This window comes from Quercus robur, chromosome 5 (assembly GCF_932294415.1).
Source record: "Quercus robur chromosome 5, dhQueRobu3.1, whole genome shotgun sequence".
NCBI classification, from domain to species: domain Eukaryota; kingdom Viridiplantae; phylum Streptophyta; class Magnoliopsida; order Fagales; family Fagaceae; genus Quercus; species Quercus robur.
Window position 1 is genome coordinate 82,276,436 of NC_065538.1, and position 11,338 is coordinate 82,287,773.

The 11,338-nt window shown below is 30.3% G+C and overlaps 1 long non-coding RNA gene across 1 annotated transcript; it reads right to left on the reverse strand.

The window, feature by feature from the left end:
* Positions 1 to 449: 449 nt before the first annotated feature.
* Positions 450 to 3,669, reverse strand: LOC126727384 (uncharacterized). Its single transcript, XR_007656235.1, has 6 exons — positions 3,040 to 3,669; positions 2,712 to 2,875; positions 2,375 to 2,519; positions 1,646 to 1,759; positions 1,456 to 1,561; positions 450 to 950 (listed from the first exon to the last, which is right to left on the reverse strand). It is a non-coding gene; the product is annotated as an uncharacterized LOC126727384 (long non-coding RNA).
* Positions 3,670 to 11,338: the final 7,669 nt, after the last annotated feature.

Sequence of the window (11,338 nt, forward strand, 5' to 3'; positions counted from 1 at the left end):
CAACAAACAAGCCATCTATTTGTGCGGCATGGATATTACAAAACAAACTTCAGCGGAGCTATACTGAAGATACTAATGACGCTGGCATATACTACAACAAATCTGACCTTTTTCAAGGGTCAAAACCCTTGAAAAAGGTATTAAAAAACCTTGAGAAAAATTATTTTAAGAGTCCAATTGACCCTTGATAACCTTCGAAACTTATACCGTCGAAAATGAAATTTTGAAGGCCTTCGTGGCCCTCAAAACAAGTGCTCTAATCTTATTTTAAGGGTCAAGAGACCTTTAAATAACCTTTTACCAAGGTTTAAAAAATTTACATTTACAACCCTTAATAAATAAGGTTATTTAAGGGGTCTCTTGACCCTCAAAATAAGATTTTATTTTATTTATAAAAAAAAAAACCATAATCATGCACAAATATATATATATATATATATATATATATATTTCGAAGAAACTAAATATTTATGATAACTGAGTATAACTAACAGCACAGTTAACCAAGGAACAAAACAGCAATAAATTATAGTCATTTAAGAAAATATAAGCTGACCCATACAGTGGAACTCAAGAACATAACTAAGTAGCGCCAACAAGAGAAATTACTCATATAGTGATGGTACCTGGTAGCATCAATATTCATGTGATCAAATGATCCATTAAATATAACTTGGGAAAGTGATAATTGTATTATAAAATAAAATAGAAATATTCCAAAATCCAAAAACAGTGCAACTAAAAAGGAAAACAGATGGAAGAACTGAGGAAGGAAAAAGGAAGAAACATACATGAGCCATTATTTCATATGTAAGAACAAACTTTACAGGGCCACTAGTTTAATCAAACTCGCTATCGGGGCCAAAATCCGGCCTAGGAACAACCACCCAGAAAAGCAAAATCTTGAGAGACAGAAGAGTAAGTTCATGAACCGTTCATCAAGCGAGAGCCTGCTGACAAGAAATGAAATATTGTCAATCACTGTGTAACATGATAAATAGAAGAGGTACGACAGTCATGCTTTATGAAATCCTAGGCGTTTTGTCATTCCAAGTCCTGTTATAGAGTTCTTTCACGGCCTTCACTCACCTTCAACTTCAAGTCTTTCCAAGTGCTACAGGTTTTTAAGTCTTCTTAGTTATTAGTTACTTGTCTAATGAAATAACCCTACATGGAAGTGTAAAAATGGTTGCACATGCGAGTACTGACCCATGATTACTGAAGGTGAACTCAAGTGTTGCATAAAATAGACTAGTTCAAAATGACTTCAAATAATAAAATTCTACTCAATTTTTCATAACAATGACAAATTGGAACATAACTAAAATACTTTATTTGTCACCATCCCATAACTAAAATAGACCATAGTTTTCTTGAACCATACTCAAATAAAGTTCAACAGCACTAGTTTATATAACAGCACTAATAGTGAAAAGACAAAAAAGAAATTATTACCCCAAATTGATGTCAACATAGTCACAAAAAGGTTCCACTCTCTTTGCAGCCTCTAACAAATGTCTGGATCATTTGCACAAAATTGGACAAACAATGGCCGATCCTCCTGCAATTAATAGCAAAGCTTAAAATAAAATAAAAACAGTATAAATTTACAGAGGTAAATCGATAAAATATTAGTTTTAAATACCTTGCAAGTGGTAAATTCCTGGTCACAGTACTTTTTTAGTCTCAGTAAAAATGCGAGAGTGCAACATGGGCGTATAAGCTGCCTCGGTAATGGCCAAGGACACCACTATCTTGCCTAATACCACAACAAAAAACATAACTGATATTAGGACTATTATGTGTTCCATTCAAGTGGAATACCACCAAAATTTATCTTACACTGTTTGGCAAGCTTGAACCAAGACACAGAAAATTCTGAAGCATGATTCGTAATAAAATTGACATCAAGAGGCAGAAAATTCAAACATTGTATTAAACTTATTGAACTCATTCTCTAGTAGGGAAGGTGTGACATTCAAAGGGGGGTCTTTTTTGTAGATGGAATAACCTTTGGCTGGCCATAAAATGCAAAGTATACATATTAACTAGATTAATACACCCATACAAAGTAAACAACAACAACCATGATGCAGATCATAATTGACAACCGATACAGAGTAAATTTTAGATTTACATTGATAAAAAGGGAAAATGACAATTTTCCAAAATTTATGACACGACATGCCTCCAATAGTTTTTGTTGCTTGTGCCCCAAAGGTTTGAAGGAATTGTTATTTCATCACTATGATAATACATTCTCATAATCTAATCTAGAAACTCTAGAACTCCCTCAAAACTAATTTTGGTGGTGCAATCTTCCATTCCAGAAAAATATGATATAGTACATACTTAAACTCAACCAGTAAATTACCTTATCTTTAGGAGTTTTTCCAATTGCATTGCGTAGGATCTGTAGTGTAGCCTTGAGATTAAACTGCCGGATCTCAAATTGAGTAGCTAAAAGCCATATTTTTGTGAAAGAGAATTTTTGATGATGAATGAGCTTCAGACTCTCCCTAGAAAAATTAACAGTAAATGATAAAATGAAGGGACTTCCTAGATTAATGAAAAAGCTTATTCATTTCTATTGCAAAATTATAATTTAATATCATAAGTACAATCAAATAACTTAAGAAAACATGCACAATAACTTATAAAGAGAAACAGAATGCATATAAATCTACTTGCACTGAAATAGCTTACGTAACTGTATTATCCGATTTGAATTGTCTCCTTAATGAGAAATCAATGTATCCATTGGGGAAACCAATATTACAGCTGATCCTTAATAAGAAATAGATTTGGTTCGAACTAAGTAGTTCCTCCTCCATGTGCTTGAGACGAGGGTTTGTACAAGCTTGGATGCTCCCATCTGGAAACCAATGGATTGACTCAAATGAATTAAACAGGACTTCATTCAGCACAAATCACCAATGAAATATGGTAGAGTGAAAAACTTGAGTTGCACATTATATATTACAATAGACATGATAGATATTGTATTTTTTAAATTCCTAGTGCAATATGAATTCTTACTACTATAACACAAGCAGTAAGTTATTGTTCCTCTCCCAATGCCTCTTAGTCGTTTATGATCAATCAAGCGAATGGCCTTCAAGCCCTGCAGGTTCTTTTTGCATAAATGGTTTGAAGCTCCACATGAAAAAGGCATTGCAAACACAATCAAAGACATTACTAATAGCACATTGGCGATACAAAGCACACGAATTCTCACATCAAGTCACTAATGTATAAATAACATCAATCTAATCTGAAGAATTTGGCTATAAAGAATAGTACCGAAAGATCTTTTTATCATCCTTAAAAGATTCAAAATTCACAATCTAAAGCCCTGAATACTTCCATTCTGAACTATCATTAAAACCCAAAATCATCATCGAGTGAGTAGATCTGAATAATGCAATAAATCCTTAGCTATAGAAATTCAAGATCTAGATCAAATTCCAGGACTTAATCTTTCCACATAGAACCTAAAAAATTCAAGCTTTACTTACTATTTTTCATCCAAAATCCAAATAGAAAAATCAACCAATAATTTAAGCTCAAATCAAACCAGAATGTACAAGATAACCAAGTTCAAAATCCAGCACAAATTAACAATTTAAGCTAGAAATTTAAGCAATTGAATATATACACACACACAAAGCCAATCTTTGAACTTTTAATTGCTGTATTGCTATGTAACTATATTAGACCAATTTGGGTAGAGAAATTCAAATCGTAATTCAGAAAATTAGTGCAATGTCCCAGTTCATCGATGTGGTGGGTTTCATCTTAAGGGAGAACAGAAACAAAGATTTATTTGTTATGTCAGCCTGAAGCATTTGGTACAGACGGAATGCAATACGGCAAAATCGATAAGTTGTTCCAGTGAACCTGGTCTATGCGGTTAAAAAAGAAAAGTTTGAGGAATACCAACGCCATAATTCAACAAAAAAATCATCTATTCGTGCGGCATGGATATTACAAAACAAACTTCAACGGAGCTATATTTGAAGATACTAATGAAGCTGGCAGAGGAGTTGTTATTTGCAACCACAATGGACTAATCATGGTTGCCCTGGTATAGAAAATTCCCCTGCCCAACGCAGTTGATATGGTTGAAGCATTAGCATCAAATAGGGTCATTATTTTTACAAGAGAGATTGGACTTACAAAGGCAAACTTTTGAAGGTGACTCTACACGTATTATTGAAGCACTTCGGGGAAGATCAGCTCAATGTGCTCAGTTTGAGCACATTTCTCACGTAAACAAACAAGGGAATAGCATAGCTCATGCTCTAGCCAGATAGACAAAATTGCCATCTATTTATATAATCTTGATGGAGGATGTTCCATCAGATATCAAAAATCTTGTAAGCGCTAAATTAACTTAATGTTCAATAATAATTTCAATCCCCTTGGCAAAAAAAAAGGGACTTATCATATAATGAGATTTGACCAATTTGACCTATAATTGGTGTTAAGATAATAGACAACACTTTATAAATGGAGATGACTCAAAACTTTATATTCTGTATAATTGGAAATAGTTTTGTCCAACCAAGGCCCATCTTTGGCAATCTATCACTAGCCCTCCGGGCAACGGATTTTCGTATTTTAATAGTTTTTTTATTTTTTATTTTTTCTCTGCAGAGATTTACTAAGTATTAAAAAGGGCACTCAAGTGTGAAATGGGCCACTATAGTTGAGATTGTGATTGATATTTTTTCAAGTCTTAGGTTTTTTTCCCCTAGTTTTCTGGACTCAATTATAAGTCGAAATATATGTAATTTCTACATTCAATAAGGCGAAATTAAAGAGAAGATTCAAAAATTAAGCATCTCATAAATCAAGGGGAAAAAAGAAATGTAAATTGAGTTCTTCCGTAACGTGAAAAAAGATAAAGAAGGGGGGGGGGGGGGATGGCAATTAAGTAGAGAGAGAGAGAGAGAGAGAGAGAGAGAGAGAGAGAGAGAGAGAGAGAGAGAGAGTGGAGAAGAAGAAGAAGAAGAAACATCAATTTAGCTATTCAATACGGGGGGAAGAGAAGATCAGAAGAGAGAGAAGTAAAGGAGGGAGGAATGAAATTAAAAGTGAGTGAACAAATGGCTTTGATGTATTACAATTAGAGACAGACACAATTATTATTAAGAATGTTGTTATTATATTGTGTAGTTTAGATGCATACTTTCATTGGAAACTTGAACCTGAACAAACTTTATCATGCTTGTGTCACAACTTTTATTATTGTATTTATGTTTACATGTATTTTTACATAGTATTTGAAAGGGTTTATTTTTTGAAAAAAAATTGAGATGACTTTTTATGATAGAAATTAATTTAAGAAATTGAAAACAAAATTTGTTTTAAAGTTTTTATGCTTTATATATATATATATATATATATATATAGATTTTTTTTAAATGGTAATTAAAGGGGGGAAAATGGATCTATTTCAAAGATAGAATTTGTTTGGTCAACTTAATTTCATCCTATAAGGTGGAATCCACAATGTTAGGAGTGAAGTTGAAGAAAAAAAAAATTGAAATAACATTTACCCAAAATAACATTAGATTGGGTGAAGTTGAATAAGTGTTTGAATAAAATAGTTATTTTTGTTGGTATGTTTATAAATATTTTAAGATATATATGTTTATATGTATGTTTACAATAATATGGTTATATGTATATAAATATGCGTATCACTTAATAAATTCTTTGTGTTATACATAAACTTTACTTATGCTTTCTGCACAACCTTCCACCATTCAATAGACGGATAGTCAAAAATGAACTATTTAGATCCTAGAAGATATCTTAAGGGCTTGTGTACACAGTTCCAAGGATAGTTAGGCTGATCATCTATACTTTGTGATGTTTGCTTATATTTTCTTATTACATTATTGTTGGATTTGTTTTTACCTTTGTAATCAGTCCCTTTATGTGTTTTGAGGTGTGTATAAAGACATTCTTTTATTCTATTCTATTCTATTATTTTTAATTTACTAACATTTATATAGAACATTCTCAAACAGTAGGTTCCAGTTAGCTCAACTGGTAAAGTCTCTGATGGTTGTATAAGAAATATGGGATTCAATCCCCGCCTACACCAAAACTGATTGGTGTCTGGGCCTGATAATAAAGAGCTATTATCAGGAGCGAACGCCATAGGTTGAAACTCTCTCTCAAAAAAAAAAAAAAAAAAAAAATTCTCAAACATTGTTGCACGAGTTAACAACTAGTTATAATTTATCTTCAAACAATCCAAGTTCCCAACTATTTTCATATTATTTTCTTTTTTGTAAAATTCTTAAAATTTAAAATTAATAAAAATGAAGGTATACCATGATTCACAAAGTATAAAACATAATTTTTTAAAAAAAATTGGAGGGAAATCTAGGATTACTATTTGGATGTCTTACTTATCCGCTTAGAAATGAAATATAATTTTTCATATGCATGATTATTTGGCCTACTATAGATATGAAAATCATTCTTCTCCTACCAAGCAACCCCTAATGCTTGTTTAGACTTTGAAAGGAAATTTTTTTTCAAAGTATTTAAGCTTTATAGCTATATATATGTTTAGAATTTTGTTTTAAATAACAATTAAAAAGGAAAGGAAGAGCTCTATTTCAAAGCTAGAATTTGTTTATTTGACTTTATTTCATCTTATAAGGCGGAACCAATAATGTTAGGAGTGAAGTGGAAGAAACAAAAATTTGAAATAAAATTTACCCAAAATAGTTTTAATAGTTTTAAAAGACTTATTATACTTCATCCTACATGGCTTCAAGAAAATAAATCCCTTATTAAATAAGTATAAGTGTATTAGTTGGAATTTGGAAGTGTCATAATATATAGAATAGTAATGACTTTTAAAGTGGCAATTTAGCCAAGAAAAACTGTATTTGGTAATTACATATTGGATGTCAATAAATTAAACATCAACAAGAAAATATTTCTACACGAATATGGCACAATAAACATTAAAATGGGTGGAGTTGAATAAAATACTTATTGTTTGATATTCTTATATGGCCTTTATTAAAAGATGGCCAATACAAAGTGAACGCAGGTTATAGGCTGCTGTATGCATCCGAAGAACAAGATCAAGCTAGCAGTGTAATGATATATGCTGATTTAAAGAATTTACGGAGAGGACTATAGAGCTTACATATCCCAAATAAAGTCAAATATTGCCTATGGAGGCCTGCAAGGACGCATTACCAACCAAAGCTAACTTGATGAACCGCAAAATCACCATAGAAAATGCCTGCAATCAGTGCAAGAATGATGTAGAGAGTGCTATACATGCCTTTTTGTGGTCATGTAACTATATTAGACCAATTTGGGAAGAGGATTCAAATGGGTAATTTAGAAAATTCGTGCAATGTCCCAGTTCATCGATGTGGTGGGTTTCATCTTAAGGGAGAACAGAAACAAAAATTTATTTGCTGTGTCAGTCTGGAGCATTTGGTACAGACAGAATGGAATGCGGCAAAATCATTAAGTTGTTCCAGTGAACCTGGTCTGTGCAGTAAAAAAAGAAAATTTTGAGGAATACCAACGCCACAATTCAACAAACAAGCCATCTATTCGTGCGGCATGGATATTACAAAACAAACTTCAACGGAGCTATATTGAAATTGAAGATACTAATGAAGCTGGCATAGGAGTTGTTATTTGCAACCACGATGGATTAACCATGGTTGCCCTGGTATAGAAAATTCCCCTGCCCAACTCGGTTGATATGGTTGAAGAATTAGCACCAAATAGGGTCATTATTTTTACAAGAGAGATTGGGCATACAAAGGCAAACTTTTGAAGGTAACTCTAGACGTATTATTGAAGCTCTTCGGGGAAGATCAGCTCAATGTGCTCGGTTTGAGCACATTTTAAATGATGCTACGGTTTTGGTGCAAGGTATGAAGGACTACAGTTTTTCTCATGTTAACAAACAAGGGAATAGCATAGCTTATGCTCTAGGTAGATGAGCAAAATTGCCATCAATTTATATAGTCTAGATGGAGAATGTTCCATCAAATATCGAAAATCTTGTAAGCGCTAAATTAACTTAAAGTTCAATATAATTTCAATCCCCTTTGTCAGAAAAAAAAAAAAAAAAAAAAAAAAAAGGAGACTTACATATAATGAGATTTGACCTACAATTGGTGCTAAGATAATAGACAACACTGCTCTTTATATCATGTTCACGATTGCTCTTTATAAATGGAGATGACTCAAAGCTTTATAGATTCTGGATAATTGAAAATAACTTAGTCCAACCAAGGCCCATCTATGCCAATCTATCAATAGCCCTCTGGGCAACGGATTTGCCCAACTTAATTGTTAAAAGCCTATGAATGGAGCCTGTAAACAAAAGCCCAATACGTGGTTGCATGAACGAGCTAGGCCTAGGAGTGGACAAGTTTGGGATCTACAAGCATGTAAATTGTAGGGAAAAAATGTACTTCTAAGGTTTAAAATTCTCTTTTTCCCTCATCACAAAAAATAATAATAATAATAATAAATAAAAAATTTAAAAATAAAAAATAAAAAAAGATGTTCAAAATACTCCTCCTCAATCATTTTTAGATTAAATGACAATGTATAAAAGAATTTGTTAGGTATTTCACAGGCAAGGCGCTAGTTAAGTGCATGTCACAAGGTCCATTTAGCTTAATATCACAAATGGCACGCAATTCCCTGTTGATATACAAAATCTTGGATAGCTATCAGAGCCATATATATATACTAGTTATAGACCCATGCATTACACAGTTTTTTGAAAAAACTTATAAAATATATTTATAAATAATTATATATTTTAATAATTATTATAACAAAATAAGTACAAATTTGTTAGTGACTTGAAGTATTGTTAAAAATAATATCAATGGTTAAAAAATGTTAGAAGTATTTTTTTTCCTTTGGAAAATCTTTGAATACTTATTTGTACACTATGTTTTTAGAGGATCCTTGTTCTTCTTCGTCATTGTTCTTCATTAAAATCTTTAGACATAGTATATATTATAAATATTGGCCACTTTTAAGAGATAGAACTATTCGAAGAATAATAACCTTTAATTTGTTCTAATTGTAGAACCTATCATAATTTTTGGTTCCTGTACATTGCACGATTTTATACATAAATTCATATAATACAAAATTTATTTGAGAAACAAAAAGAAAATGAATAGTTTGAATTGTAAGAGAGACACTACATGTAAATGTAAAAAAAAAAAAAAAATTGTAGAGCTCTACATATAGATTACACACCTTTCTTAGGATGCTTGGAACCTTTTATGACAAACCTGGAAAACAAAATCAAGAAAAAAATTAAACAGAGTAAAAAAAAAAAAAAAAAAATTGAACCATATAGATTGGAAAATTGCATATGAGTCTATGACCATTTAATACTAGGCTTTAAAATAATTTTTTTTTTCTATAAAGAGCTATCATTTCCACTTTGATTTTACTACTTTAGTCAAATAAGTTCCATAATCACAAGGAAAAAAAAAACCTATTTTATAATGATAAAATATAAAAAGATTAATGAAGGATTTGTTGGGAATAGAAAATTATACTAATAATTAGCAAAAAAATATTAATTAATGTTGCAAACGGATACATAATTCTATGCACACTTTACATAAATAAATGCTGATATTCAAAATAAAAATAAAAAGTAAAAAGGGAACAACATGAATAAATCATACTTGAAAAAATTTATTTCATTTTGTTTGATAAATTATATAAAATAAATCCTATTAACTTAGTTTTAGTGCATTTAAATGATCTAGAAAAATAATGAAGAGTATACTTTTGAGCCTAATCACATCTAGCAAAATTATAAAGCATTCAAAATATTGAAAGGCGATTTAAGTTCATATATGCTTGCATGAGATACGTTCCTATCCATAGTAGCAACGGAAGCCTCATCTTTGAGATGAAGAATCAATGTAATGCTAATAAAAAATAAAAAAAATAAAAATAAAATAAAAAGAGAGAAAGAGAATGTGGTTGATTTTTTTTTTTTTTAATGTAAATGATGCAAAAATTCATATCTAGTTAAACATCTAGATGATGAAAGACAACCTGCAAAAATGACAAATTTAACAAAAAGAAAAACACAGATAGGTTTGTAGTTACGCTGACAAAAAAACAAAATGTATCATAGATAATCAACAAATATTAAGCACTGAATCCAACACTACTTTCACTCATCATCCTCATCATCATCGGCTACGGAATTAAAAACATTCAATCTCTCAATCAATTTGGCCTTCCTTTCCTCGTATGAAAGCTTCTTTAAGTTGAACCTCTTGTGTTCCTTTGGAGGCTATTTCTCAGACTTCTTATTCTGATAGATTTTTTTTTTTTTTTTAAATGTCATTAATGTAGAAATTATCAAATTAATGAAGATATATACTGTTTTTTGGCATAGATAAAGATTATCAAATTAATGGAGATATATACTATTTCTTGGGATAGATTTATATTAATCACCTCCTGAAGAATTTGAATTTTGCTTATCCTTAATAATCAAGTTTTGTAACTTGATATTTTGATAAAATAATATTAATTTAATAATAATTAATAAAAATTTAAGTTGCAACTTGAGGAAAATAGAAACAACAAAAATGTGGGATGAGATTTAAATTTAGAAAATTTTTAAAATAAATTTTTAATTAGAGTAGAATTAAAATTTTGAAAATTTAGATGATAAATATTACCTAAATTAAATTTTTGTATGTTAAATATTATCCCTAAATTTAAGAAATATAGCCTAACAAATAAAAAAAATAATGTTAATTAGATGATATATATTATCTAAATTAAATTTTTGTATGTTAAATATTATCCCTTAATTTAAGAAATATATCCTAAAAAATAAAAAAAATAATGTTAATCTAATTTTATTTAATGATAAGAATGAATTAGAGTCCTGGTACTATACTATTCCTTTTTAGTTCTTTAAAAAACTAAAAATTTAATAAAATTTTTGCAATTTGGTGAAGACATGTGGTGCAACCACGGCGTCTAAACCCAACTTTTATTATATATAATATGATATATATATATATATAAGTTGGGTTCAAGTTACACCTGATGTAACCCTAAGTAATGTTACACCACTCAATATTTTTTAATTGGATGCAAATTTTGACAAATCTACTATTATATTACATTATCTTCGTATATTCTCCATGCTTGCAAAATTTCAAGGTAATCAAAGATTAATAGCCATGTTATCAATTAATTTTTTAAATTCAAGTTTTTGTAGTTTAAAATAATGTATAAATGATGAGTTCATAGATCAAATGGT